At 39.4% G+C, this 13,411-nt stretch overlaps 1 protein-coding gene across 9 annotated transcripts in view; it reads right to left on the bottom strand.

The window, feature by feature from the left end:
- LOC132107935 (zinc finger protein 536-like) overlaps positions 1-13,411 on the bottom strand; it is a 199,667-nt gene that overhangs the window by 107,589 nt on the left and 78,667 nt on the right. Inside the window, exon 1 of one of the 9 annotated variants that reach the window (XM_059514355.1) lies at positions 1,444-1,527. The exons of the other annotated variants lie outside the window; for them this stretch is intronic. The gene's annotated coding sequence lies outside the window, so the exon portion shown is untranslated. Of the gene's footprint in view, positions 1-1,443; positions 1,528-13,411 lie in introns of those variants that run through there. 9 annotated transcript variants of the gene reach the window in all.

The following is a 13,411-nucleotide window of genomic DNA, read 5'->3' as shown; positions in this document are numbered from 1 at the left end:
GAGGCCACTTCCAGTCGCTGCTAAACACACTGTGGGCTGCTGCTGAATGCCATTCCTCTTTAGTCCAGAGTTATGACTCTGAGGAATTTAAAAGAAAAAAAATGTTGGAATCTGGATGTGAACAATACACTGTAGGTGTATTATGTTTTTAAAGACTGTGTTTGTTATAAACACACTCACGCGTGTAAACACGTGCGCGGCAAATTACACATGGCTAAGCAGTTCTGTGAGATTTTTGATATTCAGCAAAATGTAATACAGGAATAAATGCAAGACAAATATAAATCATGGACAGTTCGCCCTGCCAAGTCATGTGATTAAAGCAACGGTCCTCAGACAAAGGCCTAAAAATACTGGGTGGTGTTTGGGTTTAGTGTGATGACTTATGACTTTGGAGTTTCTTATGGGTAGTGAGTTGTTCAAATTGCTTTTGTCAACGTCGCAGCAAATCCTGGCAGATATCAGACGAGGCCCTTTTTGAATGTGGTCAGCATGCCCTCTGCAATAGAAATCTATGATTTAAGCGAGGCATGATGAGCAGTTGCTCATTTGGAGAGATAACTGCTTGCCCTTCTCTTCAATTTGATTTCCTTCTTTATCTTTAACATATAACAAAAGCAAATAGACAAAGGAATAATGTGAAATGAACTGACAAACCCAGTTTGTTTTTGAACATAGCCTCACATGACGACTTTATGCAAATGAAGCATTATTATGCCTTCCTTGCTCCCAAGTCATTTAATTTTTTTTCTGATTAAAAAGAACATTTTATATGGTTAAAGTGGTGTCTCACACACACACAAACACTCACTTCTGCAGAGGCAAAGTATCAAGTCTATATGTGAATGAACACAAATACACACACAAACAATAACACGCACAGTCTGCAATATTTTAAAGAGCATCTATAAATAAATTAAGAAATGAATACATTAATAAATAAATTTGATACTGGGAATACTTTAAGTGAGGCATCACTGCGGAACAATTATCAGTAAAGTGCATATTTTCCACAGTATAATTAGCAGAATCTCCAAGCCAAAAGCCTTATCTAAAATGAAACAAAGTCATTACAATCTAAATACATCTGCTCTTAAACACTGCCTTGCTTAATGCATATCTGAAAATGCATCTGAACCAAAATTTCAGAGCAGCTAGCACATTTGTGGCCATTTTGTCAAAACTAAGACAATGTCATTTTAATTCAGTAGAAAGCAGAAATAATGTTATGAGCAATTCGCGTCTTCATATTTGCATGCGGTTATTCATAGAAGCAAATTTAAAACACCCCACTTCATAAATCTACATCACATGTAAGGTTTCAGCGTTCTGCCTGTCAATATTTCTTCAGCGAAGCATGTCTCTGTTATCTGCATTTGTAGGATGCCCTGCAAAGTTTCACAACAACCTATCTTTCCTCTGTTAGAAATGCTAATGTCTCACCTATTTGGATCAGTGCCATTGAGTCGTGGCCCACAGCATGTAGGCCTGACAGCAAACACGGTGGTGGCTCCCTGTCCCTGTCCCTGTCCCAGACCCCCGTCTCCCTCTTCCCATTCCTCTCTCTCTCTCTCTCTTTGGGCTGGGGCAGCTGGGTTAGTCAGGAGCTAGATGAAACCATCGATTCTCAGCGGCCTGATACTACCTGTCACACGTAGCGTAACAGCAGCAGCATGCTCTAATTAACGCGTGCACCGCCGCCGTGTCTCTTGAAAAGCCACTGAGACTTCCTTTAGAGCACTGTCACACAGGGCCCAGTGGCATGCAGCTTTACAGTCTGTGGTTAATACTGAGCCTTTCAAACAACATGGCAAAACAACCGGATTTATGTCTTATCTTTACCTCACTTTACATCACATTCTGTTCTCTTTTGCAAGCTCTGCAAACCACATCTTAATTAGAAGGTGCACATGCCAGCGTCAAAATGCTGTCCTTCTTATCTTTGCTTTGTCAAGCAGGGCCATTGTTTCAACACCACAGAACATACTGTGTAATTTATGCCTTAACATCACATGCTAAAGCTACTGTATGAGTATTTAGCAGGATCTATATATATCACTATGAGTAATGCAAACACACCAGTGTACTTTGTGGCAGGTGTGATACAAGTGGCAAATGTGATGCACTAACGTTAAACAAAGGTGCATCTAAGATATCTGAACTGATTGTGGTTTCTGGCAGAGCCTGCAGTAAGAATTGCAAAGTGCATGAATATGTTTAGCATTATCTAGCAGTTAGATAGCTTTCAGGAGGGCGGGCTTTGATTTTGGAACCTCAAGGTGAACACGACAAAATTAAGGCCTTTGTAGCGACAAAATATTACATTAAACTTGAGGTACCCGTGCGCGTTTGCGTCCTTGAGCTGGTCCTCTAGTGGCTTCTCGCAAATCAACATGGAGGGCAGAATCAAGGTTCCATATAAAACACACACACACACACACACACACACACAAACTTACTAACAAAAAGTAAAAGTAAACTTTAGCCTTGAACAGATTCTGAACAAAGAGTTTTTAAGTGTAGATCTAATCTCAAAGAGGACATAAAATCCATCTAATCCTTAAATGTTCTAGATTATACAGAATGTTCAAGTCCTAAATCAAATAACACAAGAGCAGATCTGGCTCTTTCGGGCTTTCTATCTTGTTATAACATCATTTTGGTGTCCTTCTGCATCACTGTTTGGGAGAAGTATGTGTACATTTAGAAAAAACTGAGGTTTCAAGGGGGGAGAAGGCATCGGCAAGTAAAACAAACCGAAGTCAAAGTATTCGCAAGTTGAAATGAAAATAAAAATATAGATCGCAAGGCTATTAGCTGCTCTGTTATTGTGAAGATTTATCGACCAAAATCCATTGACTAATTACTATGCAGTGGCTGATTAATTAATTATGAAAGAGGTCATCGTTATTGATAAATCAATCATTATTTGCAGAAAGTGCAAAGGTCAGTTTTATTTCCTCTGAATCATTAGCGGACTCCATATAAAACAAAAAGGAACTAACAATTTGGTGTTTGAAAATGGCTGCCATGTGTTGCATATTTAATGGATGGAAACGGCACTGCATGCTATGCACTTATGGGAATATGGCCAGGACCATACAAAAACAAAATCATAAACCGATAGCAATAGTTACAATCATTGTGCGATTATCAGAGGTCCGATCTGTCCTTTTCTCTCTCTTTCTCTGCCTGTGTTTAGTCTGTTGCAGGTGGTCTTCAGAATATTTCTCATTAATCCAATAAAACATGGCTTGTTTTTCTTCCTCCCGATGCTCTTTGACTGAACTAGATTTTTAGTAGCTGTAATGAGGCATTAAGTAAAGGTTCCCAGCACAAAACCGAAACTGAATCAAACAGAAGAAACGCAAACAGCCTGAAAGGACAAACTCGTTCTCATCCAGCAAACAGCTCGCTACATGATGCAGGTTGTTTTCTTATTTGTGGTTAGACAGTAAGTGACCTAATTATACCTAGTTCATAGGTTGCAAAGCCACCACAGACAGAACATTTTTTACAGTTACAAATACACACGGGTTGCGTCGCCTTCCTCTCTACATAGTTCCCTTCTATTAGCTCAGCCTGCAAAACTCTCTCAGTCTCCGCTGGTGTCTGTCTCACACAATATGTCATTGAGAGCATCTTAAGAGAACATTTCAACAGGTAGTTCAGCTTTCAGCTCATGTCTACAGATCAGTATGAGCCCTTGAAAGGATGAGCAGAGACAAAAATGCTGTAGCTTTTATCCTGTGTCTGACAGGCTTGTTGGGATTCGAGGGAAGAGAAGATCAGTGGGAGACAAAAGAATTCCCACAGTTCATTGTCCTGGCCTGCTGCATCCTCATCCTCATCATCATCCATAGACGGCCTGAAGCTCAAAGCCTCCCTTTATGTTAAACATGTGCAGCATTACCCTGAAGACCAGCATATGTGCTCTGTATATGCGTGTATGTGTGTGCAAGAGAGGTACAATGGTAGTCACAGCGTGTCAAGCTTCCTGCTTATAGGTCTCAGACTGTGAGAAGGGAAAGAAGATGGATAACTGTGAGCATTTGTTAAATTGTAGAGTTGGGTTAAAGGGGGTCTGTGCATAACAAAGTGGAAGAGTTAAGCTTTTCACCTCGCTCACAAAAACAGAACAAAACAAAAAATACCAAAGTCAATTGGCCAGTGATGAAGACTAAAGTCTTAATGCACTACAGGTCAAAATGTGATAATTAATCTCTAAAACTTTCCCTTGTGGTTTCCACCCACAATTACGGAGATATTTCAATTGTACATGAGGATAGCTGGCACTAAAGAGTGAAAAAAGATTCATTTTACACTGTCTGACCTGAAGATCTTTTGGCAGTCCCGTTAGAAACACAGGGATGTTTCTTAGTGGAAAAGCTGAGTGAGTTGAGATCGAACCAACCGCAACGCATGACTACACCTCAACACAGAAAAGCCGAAAAACACTGAATGCAGTGTAGTGATGGGCAAAATGGCCTTCATCCAAGCCATTACATCTTTCCTTCTGCTCAGGACAGCAACTCTGGGACAATACTAAGAGATAATCACAAAAAAATAAAAATAAATCATGTCTCCATTGTTGGGAAAGAGTTCTGCACCTCTCCAACTGTTGCACCCAGCTCTGAAGCTTTAAAACAATAGTTCACACACACAAAAAAAATGAAATTTACTCCCCCTAATGTCATTTCAAACCTGTATCCCTTCTGTGGAACACACACAAAAAATATATCTATTGAAGATTTTTTGTCCTTACAATGACAAAAACTACACTACCTGCTTCTCATTATGAAGACAAAAAATATCTTTGTTTGTATTCAATAGAAGAAAAAAAAGACATAATTCGGGGGTGAACTATACCTTTAAGGACACCAAAGAGAACCTGACTAAATGTGATATGAAGCTGTATTTGACTTTCATGAAGGTGACACCCTCTCTACCTCAGCTGCGGCGAACAAAGATTACCTTTGTGGAAAACTTAAATGTCAGTGTAACCCCCAAATAAGTGAATATCAGAAATAATTGCTGTTTTCTTCTCACACATGCTGGTTTTGTGCGTATGAGTTTTGCATAATGACTCCAACAAGGGGTGTTGTTTTGACAGGTGCTGAAATCGAGTCGAGAGGAGAGGGAGACAAGGTTCAATTTAGTTTGTGAATATTTTAATTGTTGCATGGCTAATTAAAATAAAAGAGAAAAAATGAGAAAAAAGAGAGAGAGAGAGATGTGACTCAGTGTTTAATGCTATATGTGTGCATACATCGGTCCTGAATTGTGCCTCCAAGCCGCTCGACACAAGACAGACAGTACAGGAGAGAAAAATCTGCCGCTGCTCCAACATACTTACCAGCTCTTCACAACCGCAGCCTGTAGTTTGGAGTTTTCACAAAACAAATGTATGGCTAATTAGAGATACTCATTAAGGGAGGCAAGTCAAGTAATTATTTTACATCATGCCGCTGTTAATTGAATGATTCTTCAATGTCTTTTGAAAATATCTCCTTTTTGTCTCCCCCCCCCCCCCCCACACACACAGAAAGCAAGCCAATAAAACTATAAACAGGTACCACAGCCATATGCTCTTGAATGAAAAAGCACTTCTGTCATAGCAAATGGGCTTTTTAAATATTGAACCGCTGCATGTCTTTTTAATATGGCTGATGTTAAATCTTCTTTATTCTGTCACTTTAATACACTCGCCGAGCTAAACTGAGAGAAAGTTTCGCTTTTGTGAGAAAGTCTGTGTGGAGACGTACAGTTACGCAAGTATTCTCTGTCCATACGGCATGTTTTTAAAAAACAGCCCGCTCACATCCTGTTTAAGAAAGCCACTAATCTTATCAAAAGCATCAGGAAGTCAGAGCTGACTGGTAATGTTCATGACTTTTTGTACATGTTACATATACATATCTATATATCTTTTACTTAGAGCTTTCTTAGTAATTGTTTTTTTTTTTCTTCTGCTCTATTGTTTGTCTGTGAATGGTAAGATGAGATAGGCCTACTAAAGCATTTCTTCTCTCCACAGTTGCTCATCATTGCTGAGCAGAAGAGGAAGACCGTGGTGGGTGAGAGTATGTTAAAAAGCCTCTCCTTATCAAGAGAAAAGTGTGTTTTATTGTGGGCTAATTGTGAAGGGAGGAAGTGTGTGTGGAATGGGTGGATTCTGGAGAGAGGGGGGAGGACCTCAGGGAGATCAGGGCACATGTTTATTTATCAGGCTTTATCGGAAATGGTGAGGCCACAGATCCTAGCAGGATCAGAGACAGAGAGAGAGAAAAATGCTGCTCGAGCACAAGCCAGGCAGAAAACCTTTGCCTCCATGCCAACGTTACGCTGTCACACAACTATGATTAAACGACCAAAGCAGAGCTGGTCAAACCTCAAAGGCTTTTGTTTATATATATATGAAAAAAAAATGGTTTTATGATTCATGCAACAAAAAAAGCTACATTTACTGTTTCTTTTTATGCAGAAAGCAACAAAAATAAGCAGGTGTTGCACAGTCTGTAGCTTAACAGAGATTTTTTCATGCAAATTAACATTTTATACTTGATGTTTCAAGGACCCATTTAGGGTAACATACTGAGCAGTACTTAAAGATCAAGTGTGCAATTTTTTCAATGTTATGAATAAATGAATAAATAAATAATAAAAATATGCAGAGCCATCTATGAGTAGACCATTAGTAGGTTGATATCCCCTAAAAGTGTAAACACTGTGCTGCTATCAAAACACTGCAGTTGAGTTGTTTTAACCTTCATGACCAGCATGACATAGCAACACTCACTCAACCAATAGCAAGTTTCGGGACTACTGATGTTTCTGACAAATTGCAGCTTGGGAAGTGTTTGGAAAACCTTGTTTTAACCTAAACATTTCACCTTTTAATCAAAGTTATTTTCAAGAGGAATGATTCTCAAACTAAGTAAGTGAGCCCTATAGTGAAAACGAAGAGAACAGCCGACCCAAACTATACTACAGCACACACACACACACACACACATACAGACACACACACACACATATGCAAAAGTGCCGTCTCAAATGTCCTTCTAAAATTATAATTTTTATCAGTTTAGGTTCAGTAATTTTACTTTAATGTCAATGTATATGTTATTTTGCATGCTATTAAGGTGAAAGAATGAACATAAATATAGGAGTCTGATAAAAATAGTAATTTTAGATGAAAATGTCAGACAGCACTTTTCATACACGCACACACACACACACACAGATTATATATATATATATATATATATATATAATAGCCTGTCAAGAGTAAGGTCCTCCACCTGTGGCATTTGTGCATCAGAGTTTAACTGATGGGAAAGAGACAGAGGCCCAGTTTGAGAGAAGTCTGGGTTGGCCATCCCTTGTTCTTCTTCCCCTGGCCGGTTCGACACATTCTTATCCACCTCCCTGCCCTATGTGACCTTGAACATGATAACACATTCATCCTCTTTAAGGGGAGGGCTGCCACGGTGACCCGCAGTCAGCAGGAGAGGAGTAAAGCAAAGGGAGAGAAAGGAAAGATAAGTTCATAAAACCATAGATGTTTTAGTGAAAAATGACCTCCCGGTATCTCTCAGTCCCGAGAGATGGGAGGTGGGCACGTGGCTCTTTTGTTCATGTGGGGAGGGATTACACATTTTCCTTCCTTCATCTGATTTGGTTTGGTTCGAGCTGCCATGTTAACATGTTCTATGTGTTACCATTGCTCGCCAGCACACCTCACGTACTGATCTCCGTATGAGCGTCGCCGGGGAGGTCGTGACCTCTATGCACAATTTGGCTGTCAGAAGCTACACAGCAGAGCTACACAGCGGGTTAGGAGACAGGAGGTTTTTATAGTGTTTTATAAAGCTGGTTTAAATGAAAATAGACATAAATATTATATTATGTAGATATTAAGAGAAGGAAAAAAAAAAATATATATATATATATTAATGAAACGTATCCTTTAAGGTGCCCCTAAGGTGGCATGGTCGGTTCACTTAGTTTTGTTGTGGCCACGACATGATAACTTGTGGGAACGTGATAATATGTCGTGGCCACGAGTTATTCATTTGAGGGAATGATAATGTTTTAAATATATAATAAACTTCATCTGAATGCTGACGTTCGCATGTAACACAGCCAACACCTATGGTTAATATAATCAGGGGTGCACATAATTTTTTCAGCCTGGTTCTCATAAGAGAACCTGGAGATTTGGTTTGGTCCTCACACTGCATAAATAAACTAATAGTAAATAAACTAAATAATAGTGTGTGATAATATAATTAAAAATAAAAGTCAGTCCTAGTATTAAATACAAATACATTTATTTTATAGTAAACTTAAAAATAAAATGCTAATATTTACTACTACTTTCTTTGTTTGCCTCTTTAAAAATAAATAAATAAAAGCGTTTTCATTATATTCTAAAATGGTAATTGTGTATTAACAGCTGTCAACCATGTCGGTACACAAATGCGCTGTCAGAACATATTAATATAACGCATTTTTTATTTTAATGGCACATGCGGACCAGCGGACCACTTATGTGCCCCCCTGAATATAATAATTTAATAATGCTATAATTTATATATAATAATAATATTATATTAAATATATAATAATTTCTTAATTCAAAATAAAATATTAATGAATAAATCTTTGATAATCCTGGGTTGCTATGGTCACGCAGGTTTGTTTACGTATTAAGAAAAACATGATGTTCCCTCAACATAACATCTCGAGGCCACGTCATAAGGATGTCGTTACCACGAAAAATTGATATCATGGTCACGATATAATATCACGTTCCCGTGACGTTAAAATGACGTTCCCTCAAATTAATATCTTGTGGCCACGACATATTATCATGTTCTCACGAGTAAACCGACCATGTAACCTTAGGGGCACCATAATCTTTCAATAAAAGAGACTGTTTTGTATATTCGTTCAGTTTAGTATTTAGTAGTTTATTATTTTAACCCAATTTTTTTTTTAAAGTTAACTTTATTCTTTACAACTTTATTTGTATGCTGTGTTGATTGAAAATATTTGTCAAATGAATGGCAACTGAACTACAGCATGTTTAGTATTGTTGTTTATTTTTATTTTATTTTTTATTTAAAAGTATGTTTTAATAAAAGTATCTGAAGTTTCCCTGCATAATTTAAATCAACATCTTAGACAGAATTTCTTTCATTTGTAAGCAAAGTGGACACTGTAACTGAACTATACCAAAATAAATCTAATAGAATAAAACTTATAAAAAATGGAATTGAATTAAATTGAACCAGCTTTTGAATCAGAATTTAATTAATCCGGAAACAAATTTAGCGATAAACAGCCCTAGTAACCATTGTGACACCTGTTACACTGGGTTGCCTAACACAGATGTAGATCATCAGGTCTCTGTCACTTGATTGGCTGTGATGAAGCCAATCACTGAGCTTTGCCTGTCTGAAACACTTCATATATCTCTGAGAAGAGGCATCTATCATCTCTGTCTTCTGCTTAACACACACACACACAAACACACGCACCCTTAACCCCTATGGGACCTGACACCAGCACCCCGCAAACATCATCCCCATCAGTTGAGAGGTTTAATCTTTCACTCTCCGCCATTTCAGAAGACCCTGACTCTTGTTTGTGCGGCCCCTCCCCTTGTTCTTTCCTTCCCTTCCTCCCTTCCTCTCCCCTCTCCATATTTTCTCTCCTGCATCTGATTAAGTTAACAATGTGGCGTTATTTGCATGCTGATTTGGCGAGGTCCCTCTCCTCCCCGCTCGCTCTCACAAACACAGGGGCTGGATCGTGGTAATGTGATAGCACAGCAGCCAGCCGATGCAATCTCTACCCCTCCTCCAAACCCAGGTGTGTGCTATCCACTTCCCTCTTAATTCCCTCCATGCTCATATTTTAGTCCCTCTTTATTTTTTTCTGTCGTTCTGTGTCTTGTAAGGGTTGTATTATAATCAAATCTGGTGCAAAAAAATGTTGGAGGAGGGGGGCATATCCTGTCTTTTTTTTATTAATTATAGACCGCGGCTGATGCGAATGTATTCGGAAAGCATCTTCAAAATAGGTCGGCATACAGTTTTCTATTCTTATCACATTTAAATGTCAACATGGTGCAAAGCTCTACAAATTAGTTCAGGCAGACTTCAACCCCCATTTAACATTTAAAGCTCCGTTCAGTAAGCCCCCAATGTGTGATTAAATCAGTTTACACACACATAAAAAGGAAGCGGTGCGTCTTTCAAACTTCTCATTTCAATTCTGATATTATTGCCAACCTTTTGCGAGAGAATAGGCTGGCATAGATGGGGGGGGAAAGAGCCACTAGAAGAAGCAACAGAAACAATGCATTAGCTTTCATGAATTATATATCCGCTTTCATTCTGAGCAGAATCAAGGATTTTCTGAGCCTATGCATATCCTAGAAAGGAATGAATAAATCACGACGGTGGGGTCATTCCTTTTTACATGCATTGAGAGCCATATCTGGATGATAATAACCACATAAAACACTTACTGTGGCTCATTTGAAATGCAAGCGATGCAAAAATTTCTCCCCGATTCTTGTATGTCAATGGAAATGTCCAGAGGAGAGCTGCTGTTTCAGGACATTTATTTGTTACAGAAGATGGCAGAGGCAAATATTGAAGGACTGGGTTATTTCTTTTGACACCAGATTTCAGACTTTCAGACTGGGCGAACAGGAATGATTTCTGAGCTTTAACAAAGTGAAGAAGTGAGTTTACTTTACAGTCACAGGTCTATGTCTACCAAATAAAAGGACGTGTGTATAGTTAAATGTCTAAGAGGGTAGTAAAACATCTTAACATGTTGTAAATCAAGCCAATCAACTCAAAAGCACCACACAACTACTCCGTAACCACTAGTGTCTGTTCTCAGAAGACTTCCTTAAGCTATACCAATAATTCTTTCCCAGTGCCACAGACTGGAGCAGGGTGCCCTGTTGCTCAGTTGCCTCAGCATTATAAGGCAAAGAGGCTAAGGGCCCAGGGGATGAGTTTCACACCTCTAGCTGTTTTATGCCAACATGCAACATGCACAACCCTGCAAGTCTGCTCCAGACAGCCCTGGAGGAGCACTCACTAGGCGTGTGAGGATAGGACGTGCTCCTCACGCCTCATTACCCAAACGTCCTATCTAAGTCCCCCATTCACCAGCGGTAGAGCGGAAAAGGCTACAGACGTGCCTCCATGGCCTCATATACCAACTCCTTCATTTTAGCCTAGTGCGCTTCCTCTACACCAAGGGGGGCTTTACCATCCAAAGTCCGTTGGCCAGGATTGGTGTTCATGTATGTTGTCTCAATGCTGCCATTACCCATCTGCTCTGAAACACCAACCTAAACCTTCTAAACCTTTGTGCTTGTCATAATCAAAAAGCCTTGGCCTCAGATGAGGGAGATGCCAAAATATTGAAGCTACAAAAAAAATTTACCTGATCCAATTCCCAACTTATTCTTCAATGTACCTCCAATTGGACATGCTGGTGCAATGTCCTCACCTTTCCTTGCAAATCCTCAGTCGCCCTCTTTGGCTGTACCTGGAACAGGCCTTTTAAATGTGCTATAAAAGGTATTCACTCTAAAGGTGCTCTAGGTGTGCCTAATATGTCCGCAGCCAAATGTCAAAAGAGTTATATGTCTCTGAGGGCTTTAAATGACTATGGTGTAAAAGGAGTTCAGGAGGGGTGAAGGAATATGATGAAAATGAATACTGTTCATTATCAGACAAACAGACCCCAATGGCGCTCCTAAAATTGGCAGGGAGTGAAGATTTCCCAATGTTAAAGCACATTTGTCCACCGAGTAATTATCGAACTGAACTTTTCATGGCATTGTTTCAAAATTATGAAGAATTATGCATTTTTTACATTTAATGTGTGAGTGGCAGAGGGCTGCCAACTGAAGCCTGTGCAAGTGTGTGCGTATCGCCAATCTAATATAAGCCTACACTCTAAGTAATTGACTTAATGCAGGTATAAATGCGGGTCTGCTTCGCTAGGTTACACAATTGAGTCCCAGCAGATTAGCTTTTAACTTCAGAGATGTGTTACTATAACTAGTTTATCTCTCTTGCTATCCCCGCACAATATGCCGTCTTCGTAACATTTGGTTTCTGAGCCCAATGTTTGTGATATTCCCACTATCTGCGTTGCGCTCTACGTCCGCCTGGCAACTTCAAATATTTATCAAATGAAGGATGGGAAGAGAGAGCTCTCTCCATCCTGCTACAGTCATTTACCAATTATTTTGAGTACCTGCTGACAGGTATGTGTCACAGTCAGCTACCCTTCCCCAATCCTTCTCCTCACATGATTTACCTTTCCCCCTGCTGAGGAGGAAGCCGCCAAGCTACAGGCAGGGAGACAGAGGAAGTGTGGCAGAAGAGGGCTGCTGTGGCATTCAGCTGAAGTTCTCACACTTTGATTCAGGGAACGGTTGATTCGAACGAGGAAAAAAAAACTCTCTTTGTCAATGCATTAGAGGCAGAGAATGGCAGAGGAAATATAGAGGCAAACTGACAGTTCTAGCATTTGAAAAAAAAAAACACACACTTTTGACAATGTGTATTTCAGTCTACATTAGTGTCAAGTTGGAAAGATGAGCATTGAGGACTTAAAATATATTTTTTTGTTTTAGGGCTAAGAAAACGATGTTATCTTTAAACAAGCAGTAAATTAATTATGTTTCTTGTGCTTTCATATGTAAGTGCAGGACTGTGAATACAGGAAGAATATGTGTGTGTGGGGGGGGTGTATATGCATTAGAGTTGTGTGTATGAACCACAAAACACTGAAGGCACGAAGTACTGATCCCATCAGAGCAAGAAATAAATGAATAACTCTCCAATGTGTGTGTCTGTGTGTGTGTGTGTGTGTGTGTGTGTGTGTGTGTGTGTGTGTGTGTGTGTGTGTGTGTGTGTGTGTGTGTGCCATCCACCTCCTCGAGGGGCCACTTCACAACACTATCAACGTTCTCTATGCTCCAAATTGTCTGCTTTCTGTCTTTTGAAAAGCAGCAATACTCTATGAAGAAAAACAGCAAACATAAAAAAGGAGAAGAGTAAAAGAAGATAAGAGACTGGCTAAGTAGGTATTCTCTGACTCTTTCCTTTTGAGTTTCAGTGGCTGAATTACAAAGATGATTTGACATACAGGTTTGGGATTATCAGGGAAGAGATGGTGTACAGCAGTGCTTCTCAACTGGTGGGTCATGACCAAAGAGGGTGGGGCAGAAATAGTTGATAATATAATGAGAAATTAGAAAGAATACAGTGCACATATCTTTCACAGTTCACATATCTTTGGTTGTTGCCAAAGGTCATCAAATCAAACACAACAGTATTTCAGTGAAAATGCATAAGGT

Source organism: Carassius carassius, chromosome 2 (assembly GCF_963082965.1).
Source record: "Carassius carassius chromosome 2, fCarCar2.1, whole genome shotgun sequence".
Lineage (NCBI taxonomy): Eukaryota > Metazoa > Chordata > Actinopteri > Cypriniformes > Cyprinidae > Carassius > Carassius carassius.
The sequence above is the reverse complement of the archived record's forward strand: the minus strand, read 5'-3'. Positions and strand labels throughout refer to the sequence as shown.